The following is a 12,351-nucleotide window of genomic DNA, read 5'->3' as shown; positions in this document are numbered from 1 at the left end:
TAATAAAACGAGTGCTGAAATATTCTCTATGAAGACACTTTCCCCCAAGAATACTGTGGTATGGTTTTGAAGACCTCATAAGGTTTGGGATGGAACATAGTATGTGACTGTTGCAATGCTTTACACCTTCTGGAAATCTGTAACTGGAGGGCAGAACTCTGGTGGAGGGTTCCACTTATAAGTCTCACCCTAACAGTGTTGGTGGTACTTAAAATAATAAATTGAAAAAAATTATATTAAGTTCTCTAAACTGAAATTACGAAACATATGTCACCATCCATACCTGTGAGCATTATCCCTGTACCTTTTCCTTGTCTCCCCTGGGGATCTCGGAGAGGCCTCCCTTGTTTTTCAAGTGAATCATGTAGCAGTTTATTCCTTGATCTCTAGTTCCACAGTTCCTCTCCCCACTTCCCTCAGTATCTTTATTTCCCTTCAAATTTCACTTTACGGGTCCCTTCATCTGATCAGTGAGTTTCTTGCCAAACATATTTTAAGACCTTCTGGAAGTACCTTGCCAATAACCCATTGCCACATCATTTTTTAAAATGTTGCCAACTCTTCATTATTCTCCATATTCTCTTTTCGATTTCAAGGATAACAACATCAATCAGTGTGGATGTAACCTGTGTTTCTCAAAGCCTCTCTGGACTAGGGTTTTAAAAGAATCACACTAAACCCTTAATTACTCCCCTTTTCTTGTTCTCCCTTCTCTGCTCTTGTCCTGGAAGAGAGATCATGACAACGGATCGCTCATAGTGAAGGAGCCACTCCTTGGCTGGCAAGAGGCTCTCCTAATCCACTACAAACAATTAGTCTCAATACTGGCTTTCAAATAGAAGCACCTGGGGAGCTTTTAAAAAGATGCTGATGCCTGGGTTCTATCCCACACCAATTAAATCAGAACTCTTGGGATGAAGCCCTAGGGTTGATATTTTTTTAAAACTCTGCAGTGTGATTCTAATGTGCACTCAGTTTCAAAGCACTGTTACGAGCCTTGGTTAGCCATGATCCTTTGTTGAGCATCTATTTGCAGCCAGATGTCAGCCCACACAATCAGGGCATAAAGGAGCAGCATAAGGATTCTCCAATCAAGTTATTCAATTCTCCCACTCACTGCTTCTTGCCTGCTTTGCCTCCCCCACTCTGAGCCAGGGCTTCTATCACTAAAGCAACTCCTAAGAACACAGGGACGCTCTCTACCCCTTGCATGAACTCCTCTGCAAATCTCTTAGGCGTTAGCACTTCAATCACTATCATTCATTCAGAAAATGTAAGTCACCTTTTTTGCTTTGAGTTAATCATTTCCCATTTTCCCAGGTGATTCAGAAATCCAGTGCTCACTGACAATGAGTGGGTAGACACGTGGGCCTGCAGACCTGCCTCGCTGTTCCATTAACAGCAGAACGCACTTTGAGAGGCAACTGACAATGGAGCCATCAACAAAAGCAGTATTTTTCCAATCATAAAAAAAGAAGTCTGTTTCTGAAAACACAGTTTGATGTGTTTATACTTCATGCAGTGTTAAAATGCTCAGTCGGTTCTAACCTTGTTTGCATTAATCCTCTTTTTGGAATTTGCACATTTGTTTTCAAAGCATTGGGTTGGAGCATTTTGCTGCTGCATGGAAATCGTATCAGCAATCGTACTCAGAACATGAAATGAACCTGCACATAGAGCCCACGCAATTTTAATGTCTGCTAACCAACTGATAAGCACATAGGAAGGGCATAAAAGAATTAGAATAGAGAGCCATTGAGCCAACAAAGGTTCACTTTTTAAGAATCATCACCTTCTGAGGTTACTGGTTAGTACCCTCAGCACCCATTGCAGCAGAAGCTAATTCATTCATTCACACATTCAAGAAATTTTTCCTTGGACATCTACTGTATGCCAGGTATGATTCTATGAGTTAGGGCTAGACTAAGGAATAAAACAGTCTTAGCCCCCAAAGTCTACGGTATTCAGCTGATCATATAAACAAATAATAAGCTTTGCAAAAGCTTCTCCTCATTAGTATGCTCTTCTCCCATATCTTTGTCTGGCTAAATTCTATTCAACCTGCTAGATCTTGAGTAAAGTATTTCTTTATCTAAAACAAGGGTTCCCAACCCCCAGGCCATGGACCAGTACCAGTCTGTGTCCTATTAGAAACCAGGCTGCACAGTGGGCGCGGTGGCACACGCCTATTATCCCAGGACTTTGGGAGGCAGAGATGGGTGGATCACCTGAGGTCAGGAGTTCAAGACCAGCCTGGCAAACATGATGAAACCCCATCTCTACCAAAAATAGAAAAATTAGCTGAGCATGATGGCAGGCGCCTGTAATCCTAGCTACTTGGGAGGCTGAGGCAGGACAATCACTTGAACCTGAGAGGCGGTGGTTGCAGTGAACTGAGATTGTGCCACTGCACTCCACCCTGGGTGACAAGAGTGAAACTCCATCTCAAAAAAAAAAAAAGAAACCAGGCTGCACAGCAGGAGGTGAGCAGCAGGCCAGTGAGCATTACCACTGAGCTCCACCTCCTGTCAGATTAGCAGTGGCATTAGATTCTCACAGGAACGTGAACCCTATTGTGAACTGTGCATGTGAGGGGTCTAGGTTGCATGTTCCTTATGAGAATCTAATGCCTGATGATCTGAAGTAGAACAGTTTCATCCTGAAACCATCCCTCCCCTTGATCATCAGTGGAAAAAATTGTCTTCCACAAAACTGGCCCCTGGTGCCAAAAAAAGTTGGGGGCTGCTAATCTAGAAAATGCTCCTTGACATCTCAAGTTAAAGTTAGGCGTCCTTTCTAGGTATTTCCATAGCATCAGTGCTTACTCCTATCTGAGGACTTTGCACTTGTATTGTAATTACTTGTTGAATTATTTATATCCTCTCACTAGGCAATGAGCTACTTAAGGACAAGAGCTATGTCATGTCCATCTTTATATCCCCAATGACTAGCACTATGCCTAGCACCTATTAGGAACTCAATAGATAATTGTTGAATGAATAAGTGAATGAGTGATTGAAGTATTCATAGGGTATTATAAGAACACAGAGAAGAGACACCTAAAGAGACTTCCTGGGAGAGGTAGCTGCTAGGGGAAGTTATAAATGGTTAAGTCTGAATTATCCAGGATTAGGCTGGTTGGACAGTAGAGAGAGACATTCCAAGCAGAAGGATAGCATGATAAAAAGAAACCCACAAAAAATAACAAAAGAGGCATGCCAGAAAATGCCCAGCAACACGTGGAGAGGGCACATGCTAAGGCAGCCACAAGGTCATGAGGGATGGAAGGTTCCAACCAAACCAGACTCAAACTCCATTCTTCCCTTTGTTCCCATCCAAATAAAAGAATGAAGACACAGATTGGAGAAGTCCTAGAAGCTGATATCCAGGATTTACATACTTGTTGCCAACATATTACATAGTCCCCAAGTCACAAACCATGCCAAAAACTCTCCTTTGATACAAGAACTATGTCTTACCCTGCCCTGTGAGGTTCAGTGCATGGAACTCTCCAGGGGAAAGGTGCCAGGTCATCTTCTTAATACACTTCTTGCAGAAGGTTTCTGTCTCTTATTACAAATGGTGGTAAAACACCTTGTTTGCTTTGGTAGGCCCAGTTTTCCTCTGCCCAGCTTCTTCCTAAAACCTAGCTCCTTTCATTCAACCTGAGAAACCCTTAGGAGAGCATATTGCCTTATTTCTCCTTACTCTGCTGTTTTTTGTTTTTTTGTTTTTTGAGATGGTGTCTCACTCTGTTGCCCAGGCTGGAATGCAATGGCATGATTTCGGCTCACCGCAACCCCTGCCTCCTGGATTCAAGCAATTTTCCTGCCTCAGCCTCCCAAGTAGCTGGGACTACAGGTGTGTGCCACCATGCCCGGCTAATTTGTGTATTTTTTAGTAGAGACAGGGTTTCACAATGTTGCCTGGTCTCGAACTCCTGACCTCCAGATCCACCCCAGTCCACCTCCCAAAGTGCTGGGATCACAGGTGTAACCCACCGCACCAGGCCCATTGTCTTTTTAAATATTAATTTCAGTGATTTCATCATTTACATTCAATGCAACCAATGTCCTATTTAAGGTGATTCCAGAGCTTCAGTAAAACATCTCTGATTACCCACTTCAAGTAAGAAATTCTAAGAAGATCAGCTGATAGAGTTCAGTCATTGATTAATTCAACAACTATTTAACACATCTGTGTCAAGCACTATGCTGGAGTCTGGAAATTTAAAGGTGAATGAGAAATGGTCTCTACCCTTAAACCGTCTGCAGTGTGGAGGAAGCTCTAGGATGGGGAAATTGCTTATGTGGGGAAGTGCTGAGGCCACTGTTGACCTGCCTAAGCCAGCACTTCAGGTTTATGCAGGTCCCTAGATCAGCAGCACAAGCATCACCTGGGAACTTGTTAGAACTGCACATACTTGGGCTTTTCGTACAAACCTAATGAATCAGAATAAGAGAGTGAGGCCCAGCCACCTAGTTTTTAACAGGCCCTCCCAGGAATGCTGAGGTTCACTTTGGTTTGGGAATCTCTGGTCTAAGCTCTGTTCTGAATCACACCAGGCCAATATGGAGGGTGATTAGCCATTCCCAGCCTTCTTCTCTATGATCCCCCCTTCTCCTTTCAGGATATTAATGGGAAACATCAATCCAGAGTGACCACCCAAAATGAAGTAAAAATACTATTTTCTCACATAATGGCAACACATGACACCACTCCCAAATCACAGAGATGGTTTTATGAAGATCAGTATGGTATGGACTAAACCGACCAGAGTCACATCAGCATCAACACGAGGGAATCAGAAAGGATAATATCATCATTGTCGCATGCATTAGTCTGTTCTCACACTGCTATGAAGACACATCCGAGACTGAATAACTTATGAAGAAAAAAGGTTTAATTGACCCCATAGTTCCATATGGGTGGGAGGCCTCTGGAAACTTACAATTGTGGCAGAATGCAAACGGGAAGCAAGGTACGTCTTTCATGGCAGCAGGAGAAAGAGCCACAGGGGAAATCGCCATTTATAAACCATCAGTTCTCACGAGCCCTCCCTCACTATCACGAGAACAGCATGGGGGAACCGTCCTCATGATCCTCCCAATAGCCCCCAATCACCTCCCACCAGGACCCTCCCTCCACCACGTGGGGATTACAATTCAAGATGAGATTTGGGTGGGGACACAGAGTCAACCCATATCGTCTTCATTCTCCCCCCCTGGCACTTGAAGGGAAAAAAGAATCACATGAGCTTGACTATTCAAAAAAGAAGCAGGAGCTCCAGTTATTTCAGTTCATGGGAATGGAAAAGGGATAAACCGAAACAATAAACTTGAATGCTTAGGAACATAAAGGCAAGGAGAAATGAGATCACAATCTTGGCCTCTGAGTTCTACAACCCTATGGTTGTTTTAAACAAGTTAAAGCAGATTGCTTTCTTTCTGGAGTTCTAGTGAAATGGATCTTGCCACCAGCAGACCCTTCCAAGCTCCTGGCCGCAGTTTATTGGCTCATTGCCACGTGTCATTAGTGACCTATTTTCGCTGCTGTGAAATCGGCCGTGTCTGAAGTCCCCTGAATCAGCAGTTTCTCCCTCCACTCACCGGCTCCAGGCTGGCAGAGCTGACACCAGTGTCACAGAAAATGCAACCCGCTGCCCTCTCCCCAAAATGTGGGGAGAGCACGGTTTTGCTATGAAGATGTCGGCTTTGACCTGAGGCTGACTTGAGAGCCCAGCTGTCATGTCTCTTCCAAATAAGCTGCTGAACATGGAATTATCTTGGCTGAATAATTAATCAGGACTAAAAATAACCCCAAACTGCCTGGGCTTTGCTTAAATCCTACACAGGTGAGAGAAGTAGTTTTTTTGTTTTGTTTAACGTAATTGCAAAACCCATATTTTGAAAGGCTCTGCACCAAAATATGAAAATAATTACCCAACATGTCAATTTGGGAGGTAATTCACAGTTAATCTGGCTCTCTTAAAAAAAATGCCACCTTTTGAATTGCACATTGACTTCAGATTGTCAGTTCTTCGTGGTTATGAAAAGCAACCGAGAGTTGTACTCAGAATTTTCTAAGAATACCTTCAAACACAAATCCATGGGGAAAAAATATATCCGTTGGTATAAAGAGCTACGAAAGAGAGCCTGTTACTAGGCAGATTAGACAGTGAGTCAAGTTCCACAAGAGGGAGCTCTCCCTATGCTTCCTTCCCGAAGCTGAGGGCGCTGCGTTTCGCCCCGGCCTTGGCTGCCCTTTCCTTTGCCCTTGTGCAAACGATGTGCTCCCAAGAGCGAATGCTCAGTGTCCTGTGGAATGCTACTCCTGTGACCACTTTCTGATTGAGATCATCAGGCAAATGTTATCTCTGTAACATCAGAGGAGCAACTTCAAATGAAGAGAAATCAAGCAAAACATTAAAAACACAGAGGAAAAAAACAAATAAATACATCTAAACTGCCTGCTCTCCATGGTGATCTAGCTTTGTGTGTTCATTTTCTTGATACTGCTGTGATAAAAATAGGATGTGATGAAATGAATTACATCCATCACAGCAATCTTGTGTACAGACCGAATCTCAGACCCAGATGTGGCTCCAACTAACCAGTGACCATGAGCAGGGCCCAGGTGTATTCTGGGAGGCTGCTCATCCTCAGTGCCATTTCTTTCCTTCCCATAGGCACAGCCTCACCTTACGTTGAAGACAGATTCTACGAATCTGCCTCTCATCCTAGATGGCCACTAGGCAACTCCACTGGGACCATTTCTTCCTGCTCTATGCTCCCGTGACCTTCATTCATACTCCCTCTTCCTCTGCTGGAAACCTACTTCTTTTACCTCCTCAAAGGTAAAAGGACCAGCTGGTGAACAAAAGAATAAATTTGCTCTATCTAAAGAGAAACATTAGAACAATGGAGGAAAAATTGATGCAAGGCAGATGACTTGGGCTCATCATAAAGCACTGAGCAGTCAGCAGAACATTAAGAACAGACTTCTATTCCCTACCACAGACATACCCATCTGCATACCTGAATGCTGAGACCAAGCCTCACCAGACGCCAGCGGCATAAATGAGAGGAGTCACTTACCCTCTGAGGCTCAGGCTTCTCAACTGGAAAAAAAAGATAATAAAAATATCAGCTCAGTTGGGCGTAGTGGCTCATGTCTGTAATCCCAACACTTTGGGAGGCCAAGGTGGGTGGATCACCTGAGGTCAGGATTTCGAGACCAACCTGGCCAACATGGTGAAACCCCATTTCTACTAAAAATACAAAAATTAGCTGGGCGTGGTGATGCATACCTATAGTCCTAGCTACTCAAGAGGCTGAGGCAGGAGAATCGCTTGAGCCCAGGAGGCGGAGGTTGCAGTGAGCTGAGATCACTCCACTGCACTCCAGCCTGGGTAACAGAGCAAGACTCCCTCTCAAAAAAAAAAAAAAAAAAAAAAGCCTAATGAGGTCAGTGGGTAGCCAGTGGGTGACCTGGTAATGTAATCATTCTGTGAGAGGGTCCATAGAATACAACGAATGTGTGATCTTGTTACTTCATTTTCTGTGATGTGGGTTGAATAAGAGTCACAAAGAATAAGAGAAGAGCTGTGGTTGTTGGTACAGAAATAAACACTGTTCATCTTGAAACTCTCACCTCGTCCCCGGAAGTATCCAATAGAATTTATTGATGCCTATTTCCTACCCAGTGTAGTCAGTTAATGTGTAATAAAAATGCTGAAGTCCACAGCTTAAATTATTAAAATTCTAGCAGGTATACCAAGTCCTGCTTGGAAATGCATGCAAATCTCTTCATTTGAATAGTTGATTTAATATCATTAGTTCCACCCTATATCCTCTGGTTAGATCTCAGCTCTAATGAAGCCTCAGGAGCTGATGGTATTCCCTTACAGTCTTGTTAGTTTTAGAGAGAAAACTCTCCCCACAACCACAAAAGTCTTCTCCTAAGCCCTTAACCTAGATATGTCACAAGGAGCATGAAGCATCATCACTCCTGGGACAATGACCCTAAATCCTTGTCCCATTGAGATAGTAGCCCTATGTTCCTGTCAATAGGAAACCCTTGGTCATTCGTTGTGGACCAAGAGGAGGCTGTGGCCAAAGGAGGTTAGGAGGAAAACCTGGTTTGGCAAAAATGGTGCAGAACAGGGACTTGCCAGACAGTAAGGGTAAAAAGAAAATGACTTCTAACTGGTTATGTGGCTGAAAGTCAAGGTGCAGTTGCACCTTGTGGCCTTTGGCTCTCCAGAGGCAGGAAAGAGGATAAAAAGGTAGTGGAAATACCTAGAAGATGAGACCTGAGACCAGCAGAGGCAGAGAGGTCTTTCTGGCTTTCTTTGGGAGAGTAGCATTCCTCATTTCTCAACTCTGTGCTCCCTATGACTTCTGTTTAACTTCCGTCAAAGTACTTGTCACCCCACATTACTCTTTCCTATTTGTCTATGTTCCTCAGTAAACTTCAAGCTCCACGTGAGCCAGAACCAGGTTTGGTTTGTCCATAATGGTGAATAAACTTGTATCCCCCAAACTGATTACAGCCTAGGTTCATAGTAGATGCTTAATAAAAATGTCTTAAATGAGTAAATGAATGCTGTATGCAAAGGTTAGCCCTGAAGGAGAAATGAGCAACATATTCTAATGGAGATGTATGTGGCACAGAACTTGGAGATCAAAGTCAACCTCTTGGGTGGACTTCAGGGGTGGGTTTTAAACAAAGAGGCAGGAAGATCCATAGCATTACTTGGGGGATGAATAAGACTCTAGAAATGAGTTGGCCCAGAAATTTGGGGTACAAGCAATACTCACGTTGTTTGATATGAGTTACAGAGTATTTTATTCTGTTTACTACTTTCTTAAATTTAATTATGTGACAAAAAGTGATCACTGTGTGTATTAGTCTGTTTTCATACTGCTATAAAGAACTACCTGAGACTGGGTAATTTATAAAGAAAAAGGTTTAATTGATTCACCGTTCCACATGGCTGGGGAGGCCTCAGGAAACTTACAATTATGGCAGAAAGTGAAGGGAAAGAAAGGCATATCTTACATGGCAGAAGTTAAGAGAGAGAGTAGGGGGAAAATACCACTTTTAAACCATCAGATATGAGAAGTCCTTCACTATCATGAGTACAGCAAAGGGGAGATGGCCCCCATGATCCAAACACCTTCTGCCAGGTTCCCCCAACATGTGGGGATTACAATTTGAGATGTGATTTGGGTGGGGACAGAATGGAACCATAGCACTGTGCATTTCAAATACTTCAGAGATGATGGGCACATAAGGGAAAAAGAATAGAGGGGGGACAATTTCCCTCAGGTGTCTGGAAGAACTTTCACAAAAACTAACTCATAGGTTGTTCTACAAGAGGACGGATAGCTCTTAACACCTAGTAAATAACTTCTCTATCTGAAGTCTGCTTCTCTTTCTCTGATGTCATTGATTTGTAAAGGGGTTTTGCTCCATTCCCCATTCTCCTTGATTAAGCTCATCTGTGAACACCAGGAGGCTGGTCTGCTCACCCCTACACAGGTGTCCTTTCTACTTTTTTTTGGGGGGGGGACAAAGTCTCGGCTCACTGCAACCTCATTTCCTGAGTTCAAGTGATTCTCCCACTTCCACCTCCCCAGTAGCTGGAATTACAGGTGCACGCCACCATGTCTGGCTAATTTTTTTGTATTTTTAGTAGAAACGGGGTTTCACCATTTTTGCCAGGTTGGTCTTGAACTCCTGACCTCAGGTCACCCACCTGCCTCGGCCTCCCAAAGTGCTGGGATTACAGGCATGAGCCACCACGCCCAGCCCAGGTATCCTTTCTTAGATGGACTTTACATCAGTCTCACTATCAGGCCCCAAACTAAGGTCAGTGTCTTAAGATTTGAAAGTCAATATGTCTATTAGTACTGCTTAAGCGGGAATAATTGTGTGCTACTTTTGGCTTCAGTAAGTATTGTAGGCATATCACAGCAAAGGCTTTAGAGGCTTAGAGAGAAATCGAGATAATTGTGCAAAAGTGGTGACTTAAAATCAGCTTTACAATCTGTGTTACTCTCTTCACTGGAGAGAATCCTATAAAAGGGGGGCAGTTAGGAGAGAAGCAGATAGCCTATGTTCTTGAACCTGTGAGCACTCACTGGTGACATGGTTTAGAGGGTAGAAAACTGGACTACCCATCTGGACACCCAGCCGCTGTCAACTTCAGCAAAGCAAAGTTTGGCTTCCCAGCAAGCTAGAGAGGCCTTTTCACCCTTGCACTTGATGTTCCATTAACACAGAATGCTCTGTCCCAGACCTGTCTATGGCTGGCTCCTCCTTCTTCCCGGGTCTCAGCTGAAATGCAACTTCCCCAGAGAGGCCTTCCCAGATAGTCCCCTCCCTGGTCATTCTCTATCAGGTCGTTGTATTTCACTCATGGCACTCATCACCATCCAAAGCTGTCTTTCCATGTACTTGTTTATTTGATTATTCACTATGTCCTTTTGCTCCACAGATAGATAAGATCCATAAAAGCAGGGACCCTGTCTCTCTTGTTCACTGTTTTATTACAAGCACTTCAAATAGTGTCTGGCACATAGTAGGACCTCTATCGCTGTGTACTGGATGTATGAATAAATGAACGAATGAATGAGTAGCCCGAATATGGGGCTCAAGATGGCAGTGAGAAAAGTGCTGTCCCATCATGAATAGTGTAGGTTTTATCTCTTGAAGAGGATATGAACATTTTCTAAAGGAAAGGAGATAGGGAACAAGGAAGATATCTGTATCATTGGAAAAGATCTTTTATTTCCATATTGAAGCACTAACACGTCCTCCCCCACATGCATTTCTGCATGTGGGTGACATGCCAGAAGGCAGGCAGGGAGGGGCAGGCATTAAAGAACTAACAAACTCACCAAGTTATCACTGTGGTTTTAAAGTCGGGTGATTAAAAAGAACAAATGTTGGTGAGGAGGTGGAGAAAAGGAAACCCTAGTGTGCTGTTGGTAGGAATGTAAATTGGTATAGCCCTTATGGAAAATAGGATGGAGGTTTCTCAAAAACCTAAAAATAGAACTACCATATGACCAGGAAATGAAATTGGTAACTCAAAGAGATATTTGGACTCCCATGTTCATTGCAGCACTATCTACAATAGCCAAGATATGGAATCAACCTAAGTGTCCAAAACAGATGAATGGATACAGAAAATGTAGTATTTATACACAGTGGAATTTGATTTAGCTTTTAAAAAGAAGGAAACCCTGTCATTTGTGACAACATGGATGGACCTGGAAGACATTATTTAAATGAAACAAGCCAGACACAAAAAGAAAAATACTGTATAATTTCACTTATATGTGGAATCTAAAATAGTCACACTCACAGAAGCAGAGACATAGTGGTTACCATGGGCTGGGGGGAGGGAGACATGGGGAGGTGTTGGTCAAAGGGTATAAAATTTCGCTTATGAAAGATGAATAAGTTCTGGAGATCTACTGTGCAATGTAGTGCCTACAGCTAACAATATGATATTGTATACTTGAAATTTTCTAAGACAGTAGATCTTATATTGAGTGTTCTTACCACAATATAATAATAACAACAAATGCATGGGAGGAAACTTTGAGAGGTGATTGTTTATATCTACAGGCTTGATGGTTTTATGAGTAGACACTTACCCCCAGACTCACTGAGTTGTTTACATTAAATATGTACATATTTTACATGTTAATCATACCACAATAAAATGATAATAGAGTAGATAGATACACAGATAGATAGATCAAGTGGGGTGTTTACACACAGCTCACAAAAGGCAGAGAATGGCTTTGTTTTACCATTTGAGTGCAGTGAGAGAATATAATTAAAGTGACCAAAAATCCCTGGGAATTTATTCAATTCTTTTGAACAATGACCATCTATGGGCAGGGAAGTCCCATCCATATCAGGCAAGGGGACACCAGCAAGCTTAATCATCTTGCATTTAAACGCTTTCCATCTATCCTTAGCACTCAACACACAATACAAAGACAGCCTTCCACACTGGGACCCTCTCCACCCACAGCACACGCCCTCTGACCTGCTTTCCAAGCAGTGGTGGTGGCCTGCCTCTGTCCTGATGCACCCCTGCCATGGCCCAGTTCTCTCTCAGTACGTTTGTCTGGCAGAAGGATTAAGGGTGTCCATCATGGCTGCTAAACAGTACCAAGCTAATGCCCTATTATAAAAGTACTTTCACATATATAGGATGCAATGGTTCTAATGAGGGGAAAGGCATGCTAAGAACAATTACCCCACCTTAGATTAGCTTAGTACTTTATACGGTTGACAAAGGTTTTTTACCAAAATCATCTCATT

The sequence above is a fragment of the Chlorocebus sabaeus genome, chromosome 11, assembly GCF_047675955.1.
Source record: "Chlorocebus sabaeus isolate Y175 chromosome 11, mChlSab1.0.hap1, whole genome shotgun sequence".
Taxonomy (NCBI): domain Eukaryota; kingdom Metazoa; phylum Chordata; class Mammalia; order Primates; family Cercopithecidae; genus Chlorocebus; species Chlorocebus sabaeus.
The sequence above is the reverse complement of the archived record's forward strand: the minus strand, read 5'-3'. Positions refer to the sequence as shown.